This window comes from Colossoma macropomum, unplaced genomic scaffold, assembly GCF_904425465.1.
Source record: "Colossoma macropomum unplaced genomic scaffold, Colossoma_macropomum, whole genome shotgun sequence".
NCBI classification, from domain to species: Eukaryota; Metazoa; Chordata; class Actinopteri; order Characiformes; family Serrasalmidae; genus Colossoma; species Colossoma macropomum.
In genome coordinates this window covers 1-27,203 of record NW_023495272.1, presented here as the reverse complement: position 1 = coordinate 27,203, position 27,203 = coordinate 1, and the positions used below count along the sequence as shown (strand labels likewise).

General features: G+C 41.2%; 1 pseudogene; it reads right to left on the bottom strand.

Moving 5' to 3' along the window:
• Positions 1–678: 678 nt before the first annotated feature.
• LOC118801504 lies at positions 679–26,559 on the bottom strand (annotated as a pseudogene).
• Positions 26,560–27,203: the final 644 nt, after the last annotated feature.

Genomic DNA, 27,203 nt, shown 5'->3' with positions numbered 1-27,203 from the left:
TGTAAAATTAAGCTTTTTTTCTGTTATTAATTAAAAGTTATTGTGTAATTCTCACTACTGTTCTAGAGAATTTACATAAATATTTTCACCTTCATTATTATTGCCCAGTTCCATTCTTTCTGCCTCCACATCTACATTGCCATAGTCCTTATCAGAGACATGCGAATCTTCTCTTTGGAGAAAAACATCTCCTGCATTTTCATAAATATCATCCATCTCATTCTCTCCTCCAATAATATTGTGAGTGGTTTTGACACCTAAAAAAAATTGTGTTAAAATTCACTCACTGGAATATAAAGTATGTAATTGGTTGAGCCGATTTTACAGCAGCACATTTTTCAACATCAAACCTTGTTGTTACGTGAATCCTGCCAACAGTGAAGAACCTCATTTTTCCAAAGATAATTTTTCTGTAAGATTCTGTCTTACAAATGAATTTGGAAAATAAAGTACTCACCTTCACTATCCATGTTTGCATAGTCTGTCATCTGTGTTTTTTTGCATCTTTTTACAAAGAAAATGATGATTGCCACTAATATGAGTAACAGTCCTGCTGTCACTCCAGAACCGATGAAGGGAGCCAGTGATGCTGTGAGAGAAATCACTGTCAGAACTTTTACACTTCAAACATCTGACCACAAATCAACAAATAAAACCAGTACATCTTTTCTGTATTGTTCACAGTAACAACCAAGAGTTCAGTGTTAGGAGAGTTAAAGGAAAGAAGAAGGTGGTTGAGTGGTTAACAGCTGACTGAGTTCTGGTGATATTGGATCCACTGAACTCCAAGTGGCTCCCTCCTGGATACTGTGGTTGAGTGGAGCAGATGTTGGAGAAGCTGTGGCCCCTGGTCACCTCTTGACCCTAAGAGTTGAACCTTCTGAAGGAGATATTGGGCTGCATCAGATTTACTGGAGAAGAAACTTGCTAACTACAGCTGTGATTCGACTACAGAAACTTCAATCAGAAATGTCTCACCTAAAACCAAGTAAACAACTGAAATCGTCTGGAGAACTGAAAAGAAATGACTGGTAACTCTAGTTTTTCCTGGCAGTAATAAGACCCCTCAAAACAAATTCTACTTTAAAGAAATTGAAGGTGACAGAGCTTCCAATCTTGGTCTCTCTAAACTACAAAGAGCCTTTGTGTGTTGAGCAGCTTCTCTGTAGCCTACCTAAAGAGCTGCCACTTCAAGAACCAGGGCCAGAGAAGGGTCAGTCACAGGGACGAAAGACAGAACAACAACACAGACATACGACTGAGTGGCAAGCTGGACAGAACAAAGTTCTCTGGCACAGGCAGGGCTTCAATCAGGTTCAGGAACACTGGAGTGGCACCACGTTCAACCTCAAGCAGAAGAGCTTTATCTAAGGGTAGAGAGACTGGAGTGGGAGCATCTTCAGCTGCAAACTGTAGACTGGCGCGAAGGCAGGTAGGAAAGTGATACACAGCCTCTTCAACAAAGGTGAAATAGCATCCTTTTCCACAGCACAGTTTAATCGCAAGACGAGTGGGGACTTCTGCCTCTAAGAGTTGGGAGGTTGTCTGATAAGGATTCATTATGTTTGGATGAAGCTTTTCCATTTTCAGACTTGAGACAGAAAGGATAAGTTGAAACACCAACATGTACTAGTATTATGCAGCCTGGCCGTATCTTCCTCAATGATCCTTTGATGAATCCAGAATAAACTTGCTTGCTCTTTTGGCAGCATAGTATTCTGTTACATGGGACATGCGGAGGTGGCAGGATGCATGTGAGCTTTGACAAGAGAAAAATCTAAAGTATCCACTTGAGTTACAATAGGAACAAAAATCAACACAAGCAATGGACTTGTGAACCAAAAGAGCGAACGACTAAACCAAAACTTGAGACAAAAATCTGCACAAGAAACAAAGTGAACCACAAGGACTATATTGTTGCTGTCAGACCAAAAATGTTATTCACCCAAAATGGTAATTTTATACCCCAAATGGTAATTTAACAGGTGAAAAAGTTCTTAATTTGTAATGGAAGTTACTGTGACAAGTTTTTTGCAAGTAATTTTGGACCATTTCTGTTGGTCCATTCTTTAACATCTGTATCAAATTTTCACACCATGAAAAAGGTAACTGAAGTTTTCAAATTATACAAAACAGTAAAAAACAACAAAAGAGAGGTTTTTGCTTGACAGGAACAAAATACAAATGGGTGACAAATTAATGGAAAACCTGAACAAACCTGAATAAACATAATGAATGCAGATGCTTCCAGATAGATGTACTACATGATACAATTAGGCGATTAAAATTCTACGATGCTCTGAGGCAGTTATGAACATGCTGAGCAGGCCCAGCTGTAATCTGTGTTAAAGACATCAGTAAACCGCAAAGAGGAAACAGTGGTTGAAAGTGCACATTCAGTAAGCACAATGCTTGTGCAGTATGTAACCGTTCTTTAAGTTAGTGAGAATATCAATGCAGGACACAATTAGCCTGTATAATCAAGAACAAATCAAATCAAATCATGTTTATTGTCACATCACATCATCACATTTACACAGGTGTGAAGATGAGTGAAAGTCTTAGGTGTGTAGCCTCCTTGTGGTACTTAAATATACAAAAAATATGAAATAAATAAAAAACAATACATGCGCAGAATATAAATGAAAATAGAATGCAACAATATGCAAATCATATAAAACATATTTTTGAAGGAAAATACTACAAAGTCAACATATCAGATGTTGAAACTTCATTGTTTTTGAAACATATTTGCCCATTTTAAATTTGATGCCAATGCTGCGTAATACATGCAATGCTGTTGTAATACATGCAAAATATGGTTTGGTGTTGTCTTGCTGAAATAAGCAAGACCTTCCACGAAAAAGACGTCATCTGGATGGCAGCATTTGTTGCCAAACATTAATGGTGCCTTCACAGATGTGCCAGTCACCCATGCCATGTGCACTAATGCCCCCCTATACCATCATGAATACTGGCTTTTGAACTGTGCACTGATAACAAGCTGAGTGGTCTTCAGCCCGAAAGACACAGCGTCCATGATTTCCAAAAAGAATTTCAAATGTTGATTCGTCGGACCACAGGACACTTTTCCACTTCTCCTCAGTCCATTTTAAATGAGCTCAGGCCCAGAGAAGGTGGCAGCATTCCTGGATCCTGTTTATATATGGTCTCTTCTTTGTGTTTTACCTTGCATTTGTGGATGCAGCACCAAACTGTTTTCACAGACAGTGGTTTTCAGAAGTGTTCCTGAGCCCATGCAGTGATTTCCATTACAGAATCATGTCTGTTTTTAATGCAGTGCCATCTGAGGGCCCAAAGATCACAGCCAGCAAATACTAGTTTTTGGCCTTGTCCCTTACATACAGATATTCCTCCAGATTCTTGGAATCTTCTAATGTTATTATGTACCGTAGATTATAAAAAGCAAAAGTTCTTTGCTATTTTACTTTGAGAAATGTTATTCTGAAACTGTTGCACTATTTACACAGAGTGGTGAACTCCCCCCATCTTTACTTCTGAAAGACTCAGCCTCTCTGTGATGCTCTTTTTACACCCAGTCATCTGGGTCTGTTGGCATTAAATTCAAAATGGCCATATATTTTTCAAAAAACAATAGAATTTCTCAGTTTCAACATTTGATATGTTGTCTTTGTACTATTTTCAATGAAATATAGGGTTTAAATTACTTGCACATCATTGCATTTTGTTTTTATTCACATTTTGCACAGCATCCCAACTTTTTTTGGAAATTTCCTCAACACAGTTCATGGCTGCAATGTGCTACGCCTTCAATCACTCGGTTTGTGGGGGAGTGGTTTGTTCTCATCTCTTCTGGATAAAACAGGGAAAACATTCTGTAGTGGACTATGCCATCGAGTTCCGCATTCTGGCCGCAGAGATCAGTTGGAATGCTGAGGCAATAATGGCTTCTATCAGGGCTTTAAGTGCAGGATTAAGGATGAGATGATGACCCGCAATGCACCAGACTCGCTGGAAAAGCTCACAGAACAGGCTCTTAAGTTGGACAACCGACTGTGGTAGTGCAGTAGGGAATGAGAGCCTGGAGGCTCGTGGGTCAGAACTTCATCTTCGATCACCCCAGTGCCTCTGGAGGCAACTGACCAGCCTGTGCAGCTGGGGTGCACCTGCCTCTCTCGTCAGGAGCGTGATGCATTAAGCTAGAGGGCAGGTACCTGTACAGTGGGCAGGCTGGTCACCTCCGTTCAGGCTGCCCCAAGCTTGAGAGAAAAGGGTCTGTTGCAGGGAAGGGGACCTGTGACAGACCCACATCAGTCCTCCAATGCACCTGGGCTCTTCCTGACAGGGGGGGCAAAGCAGGTAAGGCAACAGACCCAGCCTGTCATGCTGCAGATAGATCTTCACACCAAGCAGATTTCCCTACTGCTCATCCAGGCTCCCAAATTGCAGCTGGTATTGGGATTCCCCTGGCACAATCCTCACCTGGACTGGGTAACTAGGTCTGTGGCAGGTTGGGGACCTCAGTGCCAGGGCTCATGCATTGTAAATCCAACAGCACCCACTAGTCAGTCGGAAACACTTTCACTCAACCCTGATTTGTTTAGAGTCCCCGCTGCATATCATGACCTGGCAGAAGCATTCAGTAAGGAAAAGGCACAGATCTAAAAAGGCCGCCCTGGAAGAGTACATCAGGGAAGCCCTAGCACTGGGGTTCATTCAACCGTCCACTTCACCAGCTGGTGCGTGGTTTTTCTTTGTAGGGGGAGAAGGATGTGGGACTACAGGGGTCTCAACAAGATCGCCCTCAAAGACTGCTATCCCTTGCCTTTAATGACCTCAGTTTTTGAGGCACTGCAGCAGGCCTCGGTTTTCATGAAACTGGACCGGCGTAGTGCCAATAATCTCATTAGGATATGCCAGGGAGATGAGTGGAAGATCGCGTTTATTACGCCATCTGGTCATTAAGAGTACCTCATAATGCTGTTCGAGCTCATGAATGCACCAGCGTCAAATTAATGAGGTCCTCAGAGAGAACATGAATCACTACATGGTTGTCTACCTTGATGATATTCTCATCTATAGTCGCTCTGAAGATGAACGCGTACTTCATGTCCATCAGGTACTTTAGCTCCTGCTGGTGGATCACCAATATGTCAACCTGGATAAATCCATGTTCTATGCTCAGTCAGTTAACTTCCTTGGGTTTGTAGTCTCCAAGAACTGTTTGAGCATAGAACATGGATTTATCCAGCTTGACATATTGGTGATCCACCAGCAGGAGCTAAAGTACCCGCTGGTGGATCCTGCTGGTGGATCATCAATATGTCAAGCTGGATAAATCCATGTTCTATGCTCAGTCAGTTAACTTCCTCGGGTTTAGTCTCCAAGAACTGGGCCCAGCTAAGACCCAGGCCATCACAGAATGGCCATGCCCTACGTCCCTCCGCTCAGTTCAAAACTTTCTGGGCTTTTTCTGTAGGTTCTTACAGAACTTCAGTACCATAGTGGCCCCATTGACTGCTCTAACTAAGAAGGCAACGGGGCATTTTCAGTGGACCCCAGAAGCCCAGAAAAATTTTGAGGAGCTCAAACGGCATTTGATCTCACCGCTGGTCTTGCGCCTACCCGACCCCGCTTTACCCCTAGTAGTAGAGGTCGACACCTCTGATGTAGATGTAGGGGCCATAGTGTCTCAGCATATGGAGGACAACCACAAATTATTTCCCTGCGCATTCTATACCCACTGCCTCACTCCCGCTGAACGCAACTATGATGTGTGGGATCGTGAGTTGCTGGCAGTGAAGTTAGCCCTGGAGGAATGGAGGCACTAGCTGGAGGTGGCCAGGCACTTGTTCCTGGTCTGGACAGACCATAAGAATTTGGCCTATATTCAGCAGGCCAAATGACTTAATCCACGCCAGGCTAGGTGGGTGTTGTTTTTCAGCCGTTTTGATTTTGCTCTTTCTTATCGACCTGGCTTGAAGAACACCAAGCCTGACAAACTCTCCAGGCAGTGGGACGCACATCCCCTTAAGCAATCATCCGAAGGCATAATGCCTCAGAATCAAATTGTCACTCTGTTCCGCTGAGAGATAGAAAACACCATCCAAGATGCACTTAAAACCAACCCTGGGGGTGGAACTTCTGGACAGTTGTACATTCCGTCCTCTGTTAGGGCCCAGGTTCTCCAGTGGGGTCACTCCTCTCCTTTCGCTAGTCATCCAGGGGGAAGCCATACACTGGAGTTCCTGAAAAGACGCTTCTCATGGCCTAGCTTAGAGATGGATGTTCAAAGTTAGGTAGCAGCCTGCCAGGTCTGTGCTCAGAATAAGGAGCCATTCACGAGACCTGCAGTTTTGCTCCAACCTCTACCTATACCATCCAAGCCTTGGACTGAAACTGGTCTGCCAATGTCTCAGGGCAATACAGTGATTATGGTCACAGTAGATCATTTTTCCAAGGTCTGTAGGTTTGTTGCCTTTCCAAAACTGCAGCATATGGTAAGGATCCATGGCTTTACCATGAATTTGGTTTCTGATCAAGGGCCCCAGTTTACCAGCTGTTTTTTGGAGGGTGTTTTGCCAACTAATAGGGGCCTCTGTTAGTCTATCCTTGGGCTTTCACCCTTCTTACCAGAAGTAAGCTGGATGTTCACCCAGTATCGCTTCATATATAAAAATATAACATTGTGATACAATATATCAGTGCATTCTACATGGAATCAAGGTTCCATTAAAATAGAGAAGGCTGCATGCAAATACATTACACCACTGTATCAATCATCAATCACAGGCAGGAAAGTAGCTCCCACAAGTTTTTGCTTAGCATTAAAAGTAAAACTTTAAAATTTATTTCTAAAATAAAAACTAATCTTCACTTTAAGCCACCTGACTAGATTCTCAACACGTACATTAAATGAAAGCTTGAAATTGGGCTGAATTTGGTTAAAATTAGACGCTGCAGGAAGGTAGATCTCCAGGACCAGGGTTGGTGACCACTGCCTTAAAGGGAGGGGCCACTGCAAATCTCTCTCTCACACACACACACACACACACACACACATTTTCTAAACTGCCTATCCCTCTGGGTCACAGGGGGGTGCTGGAGCCCATCCCAGCTGCCATCAGGTGGAAGGCAGGACCAGGTCACTGCTGCAAATCAATAAAATGTTATTCTGACTGATCACTTTTTATCCTATGATGAAACATATCTTGATGGGAGTGATCTCTTCCAGGGCAATCAGGCCCCCGTCCACAAGTAATGAGGGGTCACTGAATGGTTTGATGAGAATGAAAATCATGTGATCCATGTGCTATGGCCTTTGCAGTCTATTGAACAGCTATAGGAGACTCTGGAGTGGTGTGTTAGACAGCACTCTACACCACTATCAAGACACCAGCCCCAAAGACTTGTAGAATCTATGTCAAGTTGCATTGATGGCTTGTTGAAGTCAAACACTGCACTTTGTTATTTTTTTCTTTAATTTGTCACCCATCTGTTTATGCAGAATTAAAAAAGTACTCAAAATGAATTCATTATCTGTGCACTTACCCACAGTTATGTCAATGGAGTTGCTCTTGGAGGATGTGATGGAGCTGTTTCCCTGGAATGAATAGTCACAGCTGTACTGGCCCAGATGTGAGGAATCCACTGTCAAATTAAATGTTGTTGAAGATTCAGCAGTTTGGGTTTTTATTGATTCTCCATTTCTGTATAATTTGAAGTCTACAGGGATGCAGGATGGGAAGGGTGCGATACATCTGAACTGAACAGCCTCTCCAGTAGATACAGCAGAGTGTGATGAGATAAGGGAGAGCATGGGGCTCTGCAGGTCACCTAGCAAAGAAATAAGTTCTGAAAAATAACTTGCATTTTCCATTATTCTAATGGAATAGAATTATTATAACATATAAGAATATTCTTTTGCAAAGTGCAACCTTACCAGAGCAAACAACACCAGCGTATTTGCCATGAATGCAATTATGGGATTCAGATTCCTTATAAAAGCATTCTGAGATGGCTCTGTCTCCTCCAAAACAGTTCAAATCCCTCAGAAGTATCAAGCCACGTCCCTGTTCAAGGCTGGCGTTATAAAGGGCACTGACTGCATTGCCACATCCCAGTTCTCTGCACACCACTGCTGCATCATTCATGTTCCAGTCATCATCACATACTGTTCCCCACCTGTCTTTATGATAGATCTCCACTTTGCCACAACAGGGATTCTTGCCATTCAGCAGCCTGATTCTCTGTACTTTACAATATTGAGATATAGAGAAACGTTTAGGCTTTCTTTAACAGGTAAGCACACTTGAAGATTCCTGAGTGGTCATTAGCTGGAAAAAAACCCTCAATTGGTATGAATTAGCAAAAACATCATGGCCTTGATTTAATAAATATTTGTTGTCATTTCTCTTTCTTTCTGTAACTCCATTTGATTTTTTTTTTACATAATTTGATAATTGCAGCTGCCTTTTACACTCTCAACAGACCTAATGAAGAACTGGAAAAAATGACTAAATTACTTATAATATAAAACATCAGAAAATCCGTTTTGGGGGGTTCAGTTAGGCACAGCAGCGAAGGTGGAGTTTTTAAACACCTTGGTGTCACTGCTGGACTGAGAATAGTCCACCAACCAAAAATACACAGCGTCCTGCGGGCAGCGTCCTGTGACCACTGATAAAGAACCAGGGGATGGCCAACACAGACTGTGCAGCAGCAGATGAGCTATCGTCTCTGACTTTACATCTACAAGGTGGACAAACAAGGTAGGAATGTCCAATGGAGTGGACAGTGGACACTCGCACAAGCACGACACACACTAACATGCCACCATCATGTCAGTGTCACTGCAGTGCTGAGAATGACCCACCACCCAACTAATACCTGCTCTGTGGTGGATCTGTGGGTCCTGACCTTGAAGAACAAGGTAAAGGGGGGCTAACAAAGTATGCAGAGAAACAGATGGACTACAGTCTGTAACTGTAGAACTACAAAATGCTCCTATGTGGTAAGTGGAGCTGATAAAATGGACAGAGTGTAATACAAGAAGGTGGACAATAGCTGCACAGTTTGTGTTGGTCATCCTCTGGTCCTTTATCAGTGATCACAGGTCGGTGTTTGTTCAGCATACAGGTGAAAAAAATATGGTGAAAGTGGGCAGTCTTGTCTTACTCTATTGCCAACGTGGAATGGTGTACCTACTTTCTGCTTTGACTGTGGCTTGCTGATCAGTGGAGAGGTTCCTCATCAGAACAACAAAATGCTCTGCTATACCCATTTTTCTTAAATGATTACATAGTCAACATGTACATGTCGAATTCCATCTTAAATTTCTTGTCTTTTTCAGTTATTCAGTGCACATAAGTAATTATCTCTCTTGTTAATCCTGTCTGTAAATCTTGAGTTTTTTTCAATGTAAAGCTATGAAGTTAAATGATATTGTGCAAAATGTTAATTTGTTTGGAATACTAAATTACATGAGATTTTAGAGATCACCACAGCAGCAGTGTTAATATTACGGCATGATATTAAATTATATTAAAATGAGTTTTCCCATACCTGTGCAAGTAACACCAGCATCTTCACCATGACCGCAGTTATGTTGTTTAAATCCGTCATGAGAGCATTCTGTGATGATGCTTTCTTTCCCAGAGCAACCAACATTATTCAGATGTATGGGCCCACTTCCCTTTCCGAAGAGGGCTCTACTATGGACGCTGACCGCTTTGCCACATCTGAGCTCTCTACACACCACCTCTGCATCATTCATGTCCCAGCCATCATCACATACTGTTCCCCACTTGTCATCAATGTAGACCTCCACTCTACCAGAGCAGAAGTCATGACCATTGACGAGTCTTATGTTTACAGAATCTGTTCCAAAGAGAGAGGCACACAGGCCTAATTTAACAAACCCCATATTTCTACAAAAGATATCTGAAACATCAATGCTATAGCCACTCCTCAACATAAACGTTGCTTGGAATGATGCCATTGAAGAACCACCTTTAAAGACCCACTTAATGGACTAAAGATCCTTCATATTATATAAAGGTCCTATACCAGTTAAGAGGTTAGCCTAAAATTGCAAATCCAAGCCAAGAACCATTTAGGAACCTTTATTTAGGTGTTATATTACACTGCTATATCAAAACATCCATAGTTATTCAGTGAAAAGAACACTTACCAGCGAACAATGAAGCACTAAGAAAACTGGCAACTGAAATAAACAAACAAATGAGATAATAAATCATAGCTGTTAATTAAATAATTAGAGGTTAGTAACATGACATTAAGTAGTCATAGGATCGTAGGATCGTGATGTGAGAAAAGTCTCAAATATTCACATTTTACATGTTTAACATGTTTTAAGTCTTTCATGAAGTCCTCCACAGGGACTGGGACTACAAAATTCATTTTCAATGATCTGGCTGGATTAGACATGATATTGGCTAAAATGGTCTTTTGAGCACCAACAATTTATATTTGACAAAATTCCCTTTTTTGTTAAAACTGAAAGATAACATAAATCTCTACCTATGATAAGAAAGGACTAATTGACTAGATGATCTACTGATGCTTTATCTTTAACCTGCAGTTAAAATTCACAGTTACTGTGTAGTAAAGAAATGCTGAGGGCAAAAGCTCTCACACAGCCGTATTCAGGGATGTGTTCAAAAGATAAATCAGTTGTTATGCAGGGACAATTATCTATATTCAAACTTATGCTAAAGATGGATTAATGAAATTTCCTGTTTACTTCAAGAATTCCAGGTTTTTCTGAAGAGCGTTTGAGGCATGAATTTCACAATTGTGTCTAGCTCTAGGCCTTTCTGTCACAGTTTCCCCAACATGACATATGACCGAAGACTAGACGATTCACAATGGATGTAGTGAGCGTGTTCGAGCTGCAAAGAAGGCTCGTTGAGGAGGATGAGATGATGCTGACGAAGGATACCGTCTGCTTAGCCAGCCTCAGCCTTCGCCTCCTGGTGGAGATAAGAAGGCCTCCTTGCTCTCGGCCCCCACCTCCACCATCCTGGGTGGAGAAGGATCCACTCCCACACCAGAAAATAATTATGGGGCGTGCCAAGAGGCCCGGGCTCCGGCCTGTGTACAACCGAGTCCCTCAGCCAGCCATTAGCCAAAAATAAGTGGCATCTGAAGAGGAGTTGGTGGAGGAAATGGCACTTCTCACGTCAGACATTTGGGCCCTCCTTTGCTCAGAGGATCCTGCTAGGCTAACCCCTTGTGCAGCTGAAGCGCAAGTGCTGTGGGCCTGAAGGCCATGGAGGTGTGGCCATTCCAGCAGCACTGGACCTGTCAGCCTCTGACACTGACCCTCCAGAACTGTCGGCTGCCACGAAACCTCCAAACCCTACTGTCATTGAATCTCTTGCTGCTTCTGCCGCTGAACCCTCCAGCTGCTTCCACTGCTGAGCCTTCGTGCCCTCTGGCTGTCCCAAACCTCCCGCTGCTTCTGCACCTGAGGACGTTGGCACAGCCCAGTCTGAGTCTCCTCCCAGTGCCGAACCCCTTAACCAGCCAGCCTCAGATTTCCCTGACCAGCTGCCCTCCAAATCTCCTCACCTGCCTAAGGTCTCTGTGTCTCCAGACCTGCCCGTGGCCTCTATGGCTACGTTTACACAGCAGGTAAAAGTGGCCCAAATCTGATTTTCTCACCAAATCCGATTTTTTTGTTTGGCTGTTCACATTATCTTTTAAATGTGACCTGTATGCGACATCAGTCTGAACAGATCAGCTCCTAAACCGACCCGCATGCGCAAAAGGACAGTGCTTCACGTGGCAGCTCGTCCAGAGGTAAACAGTCATGACGGCCAGTGAACGCCAGTCGCTCCCAGAGGATCAGTTTCATCTTCACCAGCATCACAGGAGCGAGTATAAAGTTCCAGTGGTTGACAGCTGGACTCGTCACCCACAGTGTGTTCGAGTTCACTGAAAAAGGGCACGTTATTCAGCCATGGTCACTTCTTTGGTTTGTGTCCTCAGATTCTTTAAACTGTTCTCTGACGCTGCAGCCTCGGACTCCTCCGGCCGCGTTCGACCGATTCGTTCAAAATCTCCTCCAGCACGGAGCGGTTGCGATGAGTCTCTTCTAATGTTTTAGTACAGAAATATCAGCCTGAATGTTTATGAGTCTCAGTAGCGCGAAATTATGACGAATGTCGAGTTGGACAGACGTAAAAGTCGCATAAATTCCGATCCGGCTGTTCAAACAGAGTCGCATTGCTGCAGATAGGATATGTATCGGATTTCAGTACCACATATGAAAGTGTCTCAAATCGGAATTGTAAATGTCAGATTCAATGCATTTTTTGCTGTTCACACTGCCACACAGATGACATATATGTGTCACATTCGAGGAAAAAGAGATTTGGGCCACTTTTGGGCCACTTTTACCTGCTGTGTAAACGTAGCCTATGTCTCCTGATCTGCCAGCCCCTGTGTGTCCAGTTCCTGCTCCCTGTCGCATTTTGGTACCAGCTCCCCATTGTGTTCCAGTGCCAGCTTCCAGAGCTGCTGCTGCTCCCCCTGAGGTGGCTCCCTGTGCAGCTATGGTGCTGGCTCCCGGTCATGTTCTGGTGCTGGCTTCCCAAGCTGCTGCCCTTCCTGAGGTATTTCCCTGTGCAACTCCAGCGGCCCACTCCAGTATAGGCTCCACACCATGTTCCAGTGCCAGCCACCCTGCCTTTCCAGTTCCGTACTTTGCCTGTTACTGTTCATGTTTCTGTACCTATTTCTGGGTTTGTATCTGTCCTTGGTCCTGTTCCTGTCACAGTCCCAGTCCCTGTTACTATCATGGTCTTAGTCCCTGTTTCTGTAGTTATCCAGTCCCTTGTCCAGTTCCTCACCCAGTTTAGTCTACAGTCCCAGTCTAATGTTCTGTCCCCTGTCTAGTTTCCAATTTTTGATCATGTTTGATGATTTTTATTTGGTTCCCTGTGCTCTGCCCTTCTCCTGCCTTCCCTATTAGGAATCCTACCTGTTTGTAGTTTCTGTATCCTCTCTCTCCCAGGTGTTAACTATTGTTTCTAGCTATATTTAGCCTTTTGTTTCAGTTCTTGGTTGTCTAGTCTACATTGTTAAATATAGTGGTTTCGTGTGTGCCCTGTGCTTCTTGGTTAAAAGCCATGTAGTTTTGTTTTTGGTATCATTCTCAGTTATCATTCTTTGTTCTAGTTAGTTTTCGTTTATTAAAGCTTGCTTGCACTTACATCCAGCCTCATTACTCTCCACATAACACTCTACTTAAAACAAGTACTTGTCTTCAAGCCTGGAGTTATCGACCCAAAATAAATAAATAAAAACTTGATGTGAAATATGCTGTCAAAAGCAGAGACATAGCAAAATGACAAAACTTAAAAAAAAAGTTAGATCACAATGTTAATATGCAAATAAGAATTCAGCAAGATTTAAATAAACATCTAATAGATGCCTTATATGTGATGGAGTTCATTCCAAAGAGTGAAATATCCATTTTAGGAAATTTGGTAATAAAGTATGCTTTTTTTTAAATTAGGCATCCATGCCAACGTTTATAGTGTACCTGCCATACATTAAGATACTGCAACTGTTTTAATAATTTCATTATTTCCTAACATTTTAATATGTTTATATTTAATTTATTTATACAATTTAATTAATTATATATAATCTATATGCTTAAGCGTCCTTTACGGTTATAGCAGAAGTGTGGACGCGAGTCATCTGACTTGGACTCGAGTCTAACTCGAGTCACGAATTTGATGACTTTACTCTCGATGTCACGGATTCTCCCTTTGTCCCTCTCAGTGCATCTTTCGCCCCCTCTATGGTAGCCATGTGTGTTTTTGTTTTCTTGTACCATGTGCTTTTTGTTGTTGTTCTGTGTCTCCTCCCTGGTCCTGCCCCCTTGTTATCTGTTCCACCTGCCTGTAGCTCCGCCCCTCATTAGTCCCAGGTGTGTCTCATTTCCCCTCTTTATTTATAGAAGTCCCGCCTGTCTCCGTGGACGTCGCTGCAGGGCCGCCTGTCTCCGTGGACGTCGCAGCAGGGCTGCCTGCCGCCGAGGACGTCGCAGCAGTCCCGCCTGCCGCCGGGGGCGTCGCAGCAGTCCTGCCTGCCGCCGTGGACGTCGCAGCAGGCCCTCCTGCCGCCGTGGACGTCGCAGCAGGCCCTCCTGCCGCCGAGGACGTCGCTGCGGCCCAGGCTGCCGCCGGGGGCGTGGCAGCAGGCCCTCCTGCTGCCTTGGACGTCGCAGCAGGCCCTCCTGCTGCCGAGGACGTCGCTGCAGCCCAGGCTGCCTCCATGGACGTCGCTGCAGGCCCTCCTGCTGCCGAGGGCGTCGCTGCGGCCCAGCCTGCCGCCGAGGACGTCACTCCAGAGTTCCCTGACCTGCTGGTTGCTTCCATGTCTCCAGACCTGCCCGTGGTCTCAGGGTCACCAGTCCCAGTTCCTGCTCCTGCACCCTGGGATACTCCTTTTCTCACTTCCTGTCCCGCTTCGGCGCCGTCCTCTCAGCATCACGCTCCGCCACCAACCTCCCAGCGACCCCCTCCTATGCCAACCTTTCTGCGTCCAGTGACAACCTCCCAGCATCCTGCTCCAGTGCCGACCTTCCAGTGTCCTGCTCTTCGAACGTTTCCCCGGCTCCCTGTTCAAGTACCATTCTCCTACCGTTCCACTGCCCAGACTTCCCTCTTGTATCCTGTATCTCAGCTCCAGTCTCCTGTTCTCTCTCCACTTTTGTCTTCAGTCTCGTCTCCTGTCCTGTCTCCTGTCCCGTCTCCTGCCCGGTCGCTCCTCCTAACCGGCTCCCACTTTGGATGGCCTTTGTTTTTCGCGCCTCGGGAGCTGCGCGTTAGGAGGGGGGTTCTGTCACGGATTCTCCCTTTGTCCCTCTCAGTGCATCTTTCGCCCCCTCTATGGTAGCCATGTGTGTTTTTGTTTTCTTGTACCATGTGCTTTTTGTTGTTGTTCTGTGTCTCCTCCCTGGTCCTGCCCCCTTGTTATCTGTTCCACCTGCCTGTAGCTCCGCCCCTCATTAGTCCCAGGTGTGTCTCATTTCCCCTCTGTGTATTTATACCCCTGTGTTGGTTCAGTCTTTGTCTTGCATTGTGGATGTTACTCTGTTGATGTTGCTTTGTCCCTTGGCTTTGTACATTTTGTAGTTTGGTTTTGCTTTCATCATGAACTTGTCAGTTATTCAAACCTCTGCAACTCTGGACCCTATTAGCTCTACAATCAATAAAAGCAACTCGCATTTGCATCCCGCCTCCATGCCTCAAACGTTACACTCGACTCGAGAAAGACTTGGGCCTTCCCTTTGACTTCAAGACCAGTGACTCGGACTCTGACTGCAGACGGGACTCTACACAGTCATTTTTTTCATTTAAATGAATTCATTTTCTGACGTAAATTGAATGAACAGCAACGTCGTCGGATGTCTGTCACTATACTTAATCCTGTCCTTGTTCCCAAATATCATCAAAAATTATCTTCAAATATTAAGAATTTTTTTTGTTTGTTTCTTTGTTTGTTTAAATTAAGCTCAGTAGTACTTTTAAAATTCTTTTCATGTGTAGTTGCACTACTCTATATGTATACAGTATGAAGAATGCAGACTGACTTGTTTAGGACTCAAAGATTAGGACTATTGATATGGGACTCGACTTGAGACTTGCCTGTACTGACTCAAGACTTGAATCGAGACTCAACTACCTTGACTTGGGACTTGACTCGGGACTTGAGACTCACTTGTTACTTTAAACTTAGTGACTTGTTCCCAACTCTGGGTTGTAGCCTATTTGATATTGGTACTTCTTTTCAACTGCCCAATCATCCATCTTCTGTTCTGTTTTCTTGTCTATTGATCCAGAGAAATCAGTGATTTGAAATATGTTGTTCGACATGATCACATAATGCACTAACATCATTTTGATAGGGTGTTTTCATGAAATTTGCTTCATGAACACAGTTGCGACTGTTTTGACTGAGCTTTAAGTAAATCAGATGAAGCTTTACATTATGCAGCTCAAGTGCAATTTTGTTTAATGTAGATTTCAAGCAACTAAAGTTACATGAAAGTTTCACGATGTAAAGTCAGCTTTAGTGTTTGGTTTGGAAAAATTCTTAAACTTATGCCCCATAGGTCAGTTTCCCATTTAGGGATTAAGCCTACTCCTGGACTACATATTCCTTTCAATGAGCGTCCATTTAGAATGCCGTGCAGTCCAGGACTATGTTCAATCGCTGTTCAGGAAACCAACTCAGTCTAACAAATGTTTTAATGTATAAAGATGTCAAATTTTAAGATTTAAAAGCTAATAGAAGATCTTTCAAATTATTTCTTATGCTTGTATGGACACCTCAAGAGTTCTGCTCAGGCTCAAAAGCATGAACTTGTAGGCAGTTCCTACACCCAGAGCTGCATGGAACAAAGACACCAAACCACGCTATGAAGCTGAGAAACCCGACCACCACAGGTTATTTCCTGTTTACTTTTAAATATATATTCTACATCTACAGAAGTGCCACACTGCTAGATGGAGAGACAAAATGAGGTCAGTGTTAGGATTAGAGTAGTCATAGAATCAAATAGAATCAGAAAACCTCCAAAATAATAACTTTACAGGAAAAGGAAAAAAACATTCATCACTTTTAATAAAGGTTAATGTAACAAGATTTTTCCAAGTAATTCTGTACTGTTTTTGTCTGTTCACTCTGAATTTTGCACACAATTTAAAGAGCAGCTGGAGTTTTCAAATGTAGCTTTTGTTATTTTGCAAAACTTTGAACACTCCTGGTCAAATTCCAGGTTATGTTGATTTTTTAAGTGAAAATAAGTTACACATCCTCTACAGAAAACATACTTCTGCACAGTTTAATAAACAATTACTGTTTATTTACCGAAAAAAAAAATGTGGCCTGTGTAAAAGTTATGACATAATATATATTTTTTATATGGTTTCATTTTTTCTAATATATTAAACTCAGCAAAGAAATAGAAATTGTGCATTAAATGTGCAGAAAATGTCATGTTCAAGTGTGTGAGGATGTGTTCATTTATTTTCACTTAGAGAATCAACAACAACATGGAATTTGACTATTGCATACAATTGAAAGTGGTTCTCTGTGTAATTAGAGAAGAAAAGAAAAACACTTCAAGTCTTTTATGACAAGAAAACATGGCAAGCAGGTATAACTGTCTACCTTTTCTCTATTAAGAAATTATAACATATACTTTTTTATAGTAAAAATTAATGTAGTCATCAGCAGGAAGTAAATTATGATAAAATTTGCCAAACAAACAGGTAAAATTCTAGTCATATATTGCTTCCTGTGCAAATATTTATGTTATCACCTAATGAAATAGGCTAGTGTTGCATGTTGTCATACAGTCTAAAATGAAACTAAGCTCCCCTATATTCAAACCTTGTGTTTTTAATTAAAGGGTGAAGTGTTATTATACCAGAAAAACACTATCAGATATTGTTATTAATACAATGCATGATTCTGAGCTACCAACTCACTTATTCACTCCTATTAACTGTTTTAATTTTTCAAAATACAGCATACAGTACTGTGCAGAAATCTTTGAGAAAATTATATTCAGAAAGCTGTTTATCTGTCCAGTAAGCATATTTTGTTCAGAAAATACATACCAATACTAGAATAAATACAGATAATATTAATACAGTAAGTAGTGATTTTTTGTGTTGGTGTTTATTAAACTTTTCCTTGCCCTCTTCTCGAGGAAGTCTAATATTATTTGTAGTAATCATCCAATACCTGCTTTATCTAATCAATACTTCATTATTTTAAATCAGGTGCAGCTGACAGAATTTGATAAATCCATGTTATGACTATAGGCCTCCAGGTGACCATAATTTGTTCTTTGCACTAGCTCATAACAACTACTTACAACTACCAAAAAATATGAAATTCTTGTTAAATTTTACAGCATCAATGTTTGTTTGTATTTATTCTAATGATTTTCCCAGCAAAAAGCAAAAATAGATGTACTTTTGAGATAAATGGGTTCAAACAACATGTTTAGGTGCCAAAGACTTTTGCACAGTAGTCAAAACCTTTTCTTAAAATTTGTATGAAATGCACAGCATTTAAATGGGAATCCTCCAATCAAACAAACAAAAATTAACTATAGATTATCCAACCAAATAATAATTTAAGATTATAAATACAAAACAAAAATATGAAGTAAAGTTAAAACAGAAATTTACCGAGCATTACAGTGAGCGGTGGTCTCAGCATCCTCAGCTTTAGCTCCATGTTAAAGTCCTTATTTACCTTGATTTAAGGTAAAGTGTGCCCTACCACTGTCCTCTACCAACTTCACTCTAAAGCGCTGGTGACTGAGTTTAACTGAGGCGTTAGAGGTGGAGTTTCAGTTTCCTTTGTCCTTGTCCTTTCAGGTTTGGTAGAAGGCCAAAGGCCAAACCAAAAAAGTCAAGTACTACATTTTCATTTTCATTTACTAGTTTGAAAAATTAAACCTGTGTTTGCTGTAAAATTTACCAGACTTTTGTTTACATATCAATGACAGTTTACATATCAGTATGAAGAAAACGGCCTGCATCCGTCAAGCCATAGTGTTATCATCATCATCACTCAAATCAGCATCACAAATACATAAACAACACACACGCTCAGTTCCCACAGCTGGCAGGGCAACTACCCACAGTACAGAGTCACTTAGCTAGCCCGGAAAGAGTCTTTAGCTGCAGGGTTGTCTTACTCTGCCTGGGGGACCCCAACAACTACACTGCAGTGTCACACAGTCAGCCAGCCCAGGAAGCGCTGAAGAAATGTCCTCAGGGTTCCTTCCTGCTACCAAACACCACCAGTCCAGGAAGCCTCATAGCTGCAGTGCAGCCCAGGCAGCCACATAGCTGTGATACAGCATCAAACAGACGACCAGTCCAGGCAGCTTTGTAGCTGCAAAACAGCATCATTGAGGCAACCAGTCCAGGTAGCCTGAAAGCTGCGATACACTGTCCCTCAAGTGGCCAGAGCAGGCTGCATCAAAGCTGCGATGTGTTATTGTTTACGTAAGTGTAGAGCATCCTTTAGGCTTAATTGTGTTGAAACTTTTATGCAACTAGTTGCATGTTGTGAGTTGCATGCAACATCATTTTTCTGCAGTTTGACACTGAATATTAATACCTTTCACCTGTTTCTCTTGTCATGTGATCTATCAGAGTTAGTATAAAGCCTCGGTATAAAGTCAGGTGTTGCTTCTACTTGTGAGAGCTACTGAGTGTTTTGTCTAATTGCCCTTTATCTGTTGTGCAATCTTGCCTTGAACTCTCTTACTTTGCTTTTTACCTTTTGCCCTTTGGATCTGGTTGGTTGGTTTTGTTATGTTTGCCTTTCTGTATTTTTTGACCTTTCTGGATTTGACCCTTTGCTGTTTTGCCCAATCCCTTTATAATAAAGACTCATTTTTCACTTTTTACCTCAAGCGCCTGATTGGGTCAGTTACATTAAAACTCCATTAGTTAGCCAAATTAGCATCGTATATATTTGATACACCATATTGTTTTCACTATAAAGTTATCAATTTTAAACATCTTACTATATTTTTCCAGCTGTCATTGCCATATTTTTTTCTGTATCTGCATATCTGTATTTACAATTGTGGTATGTGCCTGCCCCCTGGGCCCCGATGACGGTCACAGCAGCCGGCAGGAACTCTGAGCGAGGACGGTGGGGGAGAACCGTGAGTGAGTGGAGGACGGAGTGCAAAGCCCGAGCTCTGCCGAGGGATGCGAGTGAAGGCGGGAGGAGTAAGATGACGATGCTGGCCATGAGAGGCATGAAGGCAAGCAGCGAGTCCTGAACTCCGCTGCCCGGAGCTGAAGTGTGGGGCCGGTGACAGGGAGGCGGAACAACAAGCTTTCAGTCCCAGCCAGATCAGCTTGTGGTTGGTTAATAGTGTTCATGCCTATATGGACACCTCAAGAGTCCTGCTCAGGCTCAATAGCATAAACTTGCAGACAGTTCCGAACATCACACCTAGAGCTGCATCGAGCAAAGACACCATGCAACATTGTGAAGCTGTGAAACCTGACCACATGACAGATTATTTTTACTTATGACTATATATTCTACATCTACAGAAGTGCCACACTGCTAGATGGAGAGACAAAATGAGGTCAGTGTTAGGATTAGAACAGAATCATAAAACCTTCTCCAAAATAGTAACTTTACAGGAGAAGGAAAAAACATTTTTGACTATTAATGGGGGTTAATAACAATATTTTATCCAAGTAATTTTGTATAATATCTTTTGGTCTGTTCTTTCTGAAATGTTCACACAATTTAAACAGCAACTGAAATGTTCAAACTATGCAAAATTATTATTATTATTATTATCATAACTTTATAACATCGTAGGGTTTTGTAAAACACCCAAATACAGCTCAAAGTATACAAGAAAATAAGAAATAGTAGTCAAAGTAGTAGTAGTAAAAAGTAAGTCAGTAAGAAAGAAGGAAAAAATAAACACCTCATCAAAATTAACTGACAGATAAATTTTAAAAACTAGTAAAAGCCAAAAGTCAAACAGTCATTGCCACTTGTTTGAATTTTCATGAAGACAGTGCTGTTAGGTGGAGCACATCCACTATCATCCTTAATTGTGCTGGTGTTTCCATTATTTTGTCCACCCATATCTGTTTGTGTCCGTTGTGGGACCCATATGCTGACAATTACTAAAAACAGTTAAGCTCGCAACAAAACTGAAGTATTAAAAAAGCTTCACTTCTGCTCTTTACTTCTACAGAAGCACCACACTGCTAGATGGAGAGATAAAATAGGGTCAGTGTTAGAATCAGAACATGCTTAATGAAGTACATCATACAATAATAACAACAATAATAATGATAAACATAATAATAAAGATCCTGCTGGTGTGGGTTTCTTCTCATTCAGTGAAACATTCAGTTCTTTTAAAATGAATCCTTTATTCTTTTTGCATTTCTGTGATTTTTGCATTTAGAGCTCTGAATTTGAGTAAGATCATTTGAAACCAAAATTTAATACTGGAACTGCAAATTTTTGCTTCCAAAATGAACCATTTTTATTTATGCTCGTTAGAAAGTAAACGAGAAAGGAGTATCAGATTTCATGTCATACTTCTCAGACTGAAAAATTATTCTAATTTTCACACTTACTATACACCTTCATTAGCTGAGCATGGAAACGTTCATTCATATAGACACTCTCAGAGTCATCAGTTTCCATGCTCTGTTCCATGAGGGCTTCTACATTTTCATAAACGGCATCATCTTCCTCGCTAACCCGACAAGTGATCTTTTTCTTCTTCTTAGCACCTGCAGATTAACAGTGTTAGGTGTGAAAATATTGAGATCTACTTACATCACTAGTGAAGATATATAATATTTTTAAAATAAACTTACTGCAATCCAAAACCTCATTTAGCCCACTACATTGGGTGGGAAGGGCATCATGTTGTTGCAATAATAAAAATATATGTAGTTTTGTATTAATCTAAGATAAAAATCAATAAAAATTGTTAATTATAAAAAAACATGAATTGGAGGAATAAAAAAAAGAAACTGTCGCTCATCAAAAGAGCATTTCATGAAAATGGACGCCAAACAAAAGCACTCACAATATGTATGATTCACCTTCACAATCATCTGTTGTTTTTGTTTTTTACATCTCTTTATGAAGAAAATGATGATTGGCACTAATATGAGTAACAGTCCTGTTGCCACTTCAAAACTGATGAAGGGAGCCAGTGATGCTGTGAGAGAAATTACTGTCAGGAATTTCACACTTCTAAATTTACAGTGGCAAATGTAATGTGAATGAATATACAGACCACAGCCAGGTCATTTCATACCTTTCACAGTGACAACCAAGAGTTCAGTGGTAGGAGAGGTAAAGGTGCGTGAAGACACGGTTACTTCATAAACACAGCTGTAGTTTCCCTGGTGGACAGAATCTGCCTCATCCAAGAAGAAGGTGGTGAGTGGTTAGCAGCTGACTGAGTTCTGGTGATACTGGATCCACTGAACTCCAAGTAGAAGGAGCCTCCTGGATACTGTGGTTTAATGGAGCAGACGATGGAGAAGTTGTGGCCCCTGGTCACCTCTGACCCTTGTAGCCACCAGTAAAACCATCCGTGAACAGCTCTGAGAAGAGTTCTGTTTTAGAGTGAAGGATCCTCCTGTGAACTGTGTTTCTACAGAGCAGGTGATGTCAACCTTCTCTCCCCATGTGACCTGTTTGGTGGGACTGAGAGAGATGCTTGGAGTGGGTAGAATGACTGAAAAAGAAATCGAATGCCATGAGTACAAATTAATAGATCAACAAGTGATCAAGTGATTTTGTTGCAAAGTTTTTAGTAAGGAAACTTTAGGACAATTCTAGCGTAGGACAATTTTAAAAATTCAGATAATTGCTTTGGTTTTCCTTCCAAATCTAAGCAAGAGAAACTTAGACCCTGCAGTGTATCAACCAAGATCCGAGTAAAACAGCAACAGCAATATGGACATTTTCTCCATAGGGTAGGGTAGGTTTAGAATTCTGATATAGTTCAGTTCCCGGCCTCATCACTTGTTTGAGTTTTTAATTGAGCTCATCCTTCCTGTTGTACATTAGCTTGGCTCCCTAAAACCTGGGGTGGCTCACTTGATAGGCCTGTGGGATATAACTCAGATGGCCTGTGTTCACATCCTCTGTTCTCAATCCATTGTTTCAATCCAGATTTTTTTCTGGATTGCAAAAAATCTAAAAGAACCGCTGATCAGCGTTATAATAAAGTGTCTGCTTACTCACAGTAATGTGAGAGTTGCCCCTGGCTGATTTGATGCCGCCAGTTCCTCTGTATCAGCAGTCACAGCTGAATTCATCATGATCAAGTTCCACAGTGGACAATGTAAATGTAACAGTAGATTCGGCTGTGTTATTTTGTATTAATAGCCCATTTTTATACAAATGGAAATCTACAGAGATGCAAGTTATTCACCAAATACTTTCTTACTCTGATTTCTTTCACATTTCTCAGTCTGCGCATGTGTGAGAACAGACGGTGGATGTCGTGAGACGCAGCAAAACACTTTTTGAGCAATGCTGAAACCAAACCAAAGGATTTAAATATTCTTCATGTTCTAGATGATGAACGTTCATATTTTCAGGTAAAGTGACGCGATGTTTTAAAAAAAGCTGCGGCATGAAGTTTGAGCTTTATGTTATGTTTACGTCTCGTCTTCTTCTGTGAGTTTATTGGCTGGTTGCAAAGCAGAAATCTGATTACTGTCTGAATCATGTAGACCTGGAGTTTCCCCATTATCTGATTACTCAAGTGCATGTAAACGTGTTGTTCAGATTACTAACAAAATCAGATTTTCTGCAGTTATTGGATTGTTGAGTGCATGTAAACATGCTGTTTGTCAGTTCATCCTAATCAGTTTACATCTTGTGAGAACAAGCAATTTTTAATCAGTTTAAATCTTTCAGATGAACAAAAGCAAAATTTGATTTCAGTAAAAATCTCAAAACACTTCATATGAACTCCTGCCCTGTTCCACTTTTTACACTGCAGCCATCAACAGACTAATCCTGGCAGAATACAGAAGCTAAGTTGTTTTTAAAACCCACTAAGGTGGAACATGTTAGATTTTTTGGCAGTTGTTTGCTGGCTATTGGTTTCTTTTAGAATAGACTACATATAAAATCAAAGTATTGATGTTGCTTTTGGTGTTTATACCTCAAAAGATGTGAAACTCTTTCCCATTGTGAGAAACTTTCAGCAGGATTTTTTTAAAAAAAGAATCTTATGTTTTAACAGAGCTTTTGATTCTTTTATTCTTCCCTTCTTTTTAAAAAATGTTACTTTATTTTATTTACATGTGGTTTATACATGCTTCATTTTGTACTCTGTATTTTGTATTTTGTGTTCCAGGTATGCAAGGTGCCACACAAAGACTGATACATGTATAGTCCATGCACGTAAGATTGTCCCTTGTGTGACCCCTCTGCTTCTGTAAAGAGGCGCAGTGGTTAACCGCCAGCAGACCTGGTGTCCTCATTCAGTTATTAATGACAACACTTGTTACGAAACCCAGAGCATATTTATAATTTACAAAAACCACTTAACCATGTTCTCAGTATTTTTCTTTTTTGTGTCTAGAAATAGGACTGAACAAATACCCTAATGTTAGAGCAATATTTTTACACCTCCAGCCTTAGAAGTTTTGGTGTCTACCAGGTCTTGTAGGTGGTTGTTAGGAGTCTCATTTTCTCTTTTTAGTCATTTTTGAACTTCAGTTTTGGAAACCCCTGCCTTTTTTCTTTGATGTTCTTATTTCTTAGCCTTCCTTACCTTATATCTCATCTCCTCACAAATATCAGATACATCTGAGAGTGAAATCTGCGAGGCAGCTGAGGTGAGTTTGGGCAGCTGCTTGTGTGAATGTTGATGTCTTTTCAATGGAGAACATAATGTCAGTGACTCCTTTGGGAACAGCTGTTGTTGGGAGCCCACAGCTGAAACTGGTGTGTTTTAAGATTGTTAGGTAAGGAAGAGTTAAAGGGGCAGTAGGTGGACTAAATAATTATAGATTTGATATTTTACTTAGTGTTGGGGCCTTTTATGTAATTCTCTGTAAAATGTGCTTTCTGTTTGTTGCGGTACTGAAAATTAAATAACTTGTTGAAAAACTTAGTTGCTAAAAATGAAATGAAATAAATTAAAGGGTGCTCTCTGACTATTGCACAGTTCGGTATCTATGCCTTTTTTTGCGGCTACAACGGCTTTCACTCTTCAGGGAAGCTTTCTACAAGCTTCCAGAAAAGCTTTTGTGAAGTCAGGCACTGATGTTGGACAAGAAGGCCTGTGTTATGAACCCCAGTCATAATATTCCTTTTATGTGCCTTGTGCTGCCATTTGTGTATGTTCCTTCTTGTGTTGCATTGCGTGCAGGTACATGATTGGCCACAGGGGGGTGCTCGCCCATATAAAAGAGGTCACCAAGCCACCACCTGGCATTCAGAACTCTCTCCCCTCTGATGCAACCTGGAAAAACACCTGTCCAGTCCAGCCTGGCACTCTTCACACCACTCCACTCTTTACTGACACTGGCAATCAGTATAATATTGATAGTTGTGTATATATAATACACAATGGCGCCAAAAAGTATTTGGAAATTTGTGGGGCTCAGTCATGCTGGAACAGAAAATGTTCTTCCTCAAACTGTTCCCACGAAGTTGGAAGCATAGAATATTCCAAAATGTCTTGGTCTGCTGAAGCATTAAGATTTCCCTTCTCTGGAACTAAGGGTTCTAGACCAACCCCTGAAAAACAGCCCCATATCATCATCCCTCCTCCACCAAAATGTACAGCTGGCACAGTGCAGTCAGGGAGGTTCTCCTGGCATTCGCCAAACCCAGACTCGTCTATTAGACTGACAGATAGAGGAGTGTGATTCGTCACTCCACAGAATACGTTTCCACTGCTCCAGAGTCCAGTGGCAGCGCTTTACATCACTCCATACAACACTTGGCATTGTGCATCTTGATCATAGGCTTGTGTGTATCTGCTCGGCCATTGAAACCCATTTCGTGAAACTCCAGATGCTCAGTTCTTTTGTTGATGTTGCTTCCAGAGGCAGTTTGGAACTCGTTAGGGAGGATAGACACTGCTCTTCAGCACTCGGCGGCCCCACTCTGAGTTTGTGTGGTCTAGCGCTTTATGGCTGAGCTGTTGTAGTTCCTAGATGCTTCCATTTCACAATAATCACACTTACAGTTGTCTGGGGCAGATCTAGCAGGACAGAAATCTCACAAACTGACTTGGGGCAGTGGCATACTAAGACAGTGCCATGTTTAAAGTCACTGAGCTCTTCAGTACGATCCTCTACTGCCAGTGTTTGTGTATTGAGACTGCAAGGCTAAATGCTTAATTATATCCACCTGCTAGCAATGTGTGTGGTTGAAACTCCTAAACTCAATAATTATGAGGGGAATCAACCAACCAAGAAATGACCAAAAAAAAAAAAGAAAATAGCTGAAATAAGTTAAAAATGCATTTCATGAGCTGACATTGCATACATAAATAACAGTGAACTATACTGTAAAAAGTAGTACAGAGCAAAAAGTGATCAATCTGTACTTAAAATATTGCTGTTTTTTATGTATTAATTTTACATTTGCACAAGGTATGTATATTTATTATCCTAAATAATTTTGAATGGTAAAATTATTGCCGGTTTATTTTTATTCTGATGCATTTATCATTAGCTTAAAATGTTTGATTCAATTTATTAAAATATACTCCAGTCTGATTCATGGTCTTCAAACAATTTTACTGTTCAGGCGCTTCAAGAAGAAAACATTAAATAATACACATTCTAAATCATAATGGGGTGACTTTGACTGAGCCGTCACCATGAACTACGTTGATGTAGTCCTCATCAGACTCATCCGAATCCCCTCTCTGGTGGACAGTGGCTTCTGCATTTTCATAATCGTTGTCAGAGTCTGTCTCCACGTGGGCAGTCTCGTGTGTGTTTTCGGGACCTACAGAATGAATGTCATTTGTTAATGAGATGACTGCTGCTAATTTTACACTTGAGACATTTGCAAAGGTCAGAGACGTATTCCAGATGTATTAGCCATTTTTCAGCATAAGGAAAAAAAGCAAGAAATTTAAAGAAAATTATAAAGAAGACTCAATAATCATACAAACCCATTTGGGACGCTGTGCAAAATGTAAATAAAAACAGAATGTAATGATGTGCAAATCATTTAAACCCTATATTTAATTATATATAGTAGAAAGATGACATACAAAATAGTTTTTTTGAAAAATATATGCCCATTGTGAATTTGATGCCAGCAATGCATTTAAAAAAAGTTGGGACGGGGCAACAAAAGACTAAGTTATGCAATGCTAATGAAAACACCTGGTGGAACATCTTACAACTAATTAACATGACTGGGTATAAAAAGAGCATCTCAGAGAGGCGGAGTCTTTCAAAAGTAAAGATGAGGAGGGGTTCACCACTGTGAAAGACTGCATGATCAAATAGTGCAACAATTCGAGAATAACATTTCTCAATGTAAAATAGCAAAGAACTTTTGCTTTTCATCATCTACAGTACATATTAACATTAAAAGATTCAGAGAATCTGGAGAAATCTCTGTATGCAAGCAAGGAAAGT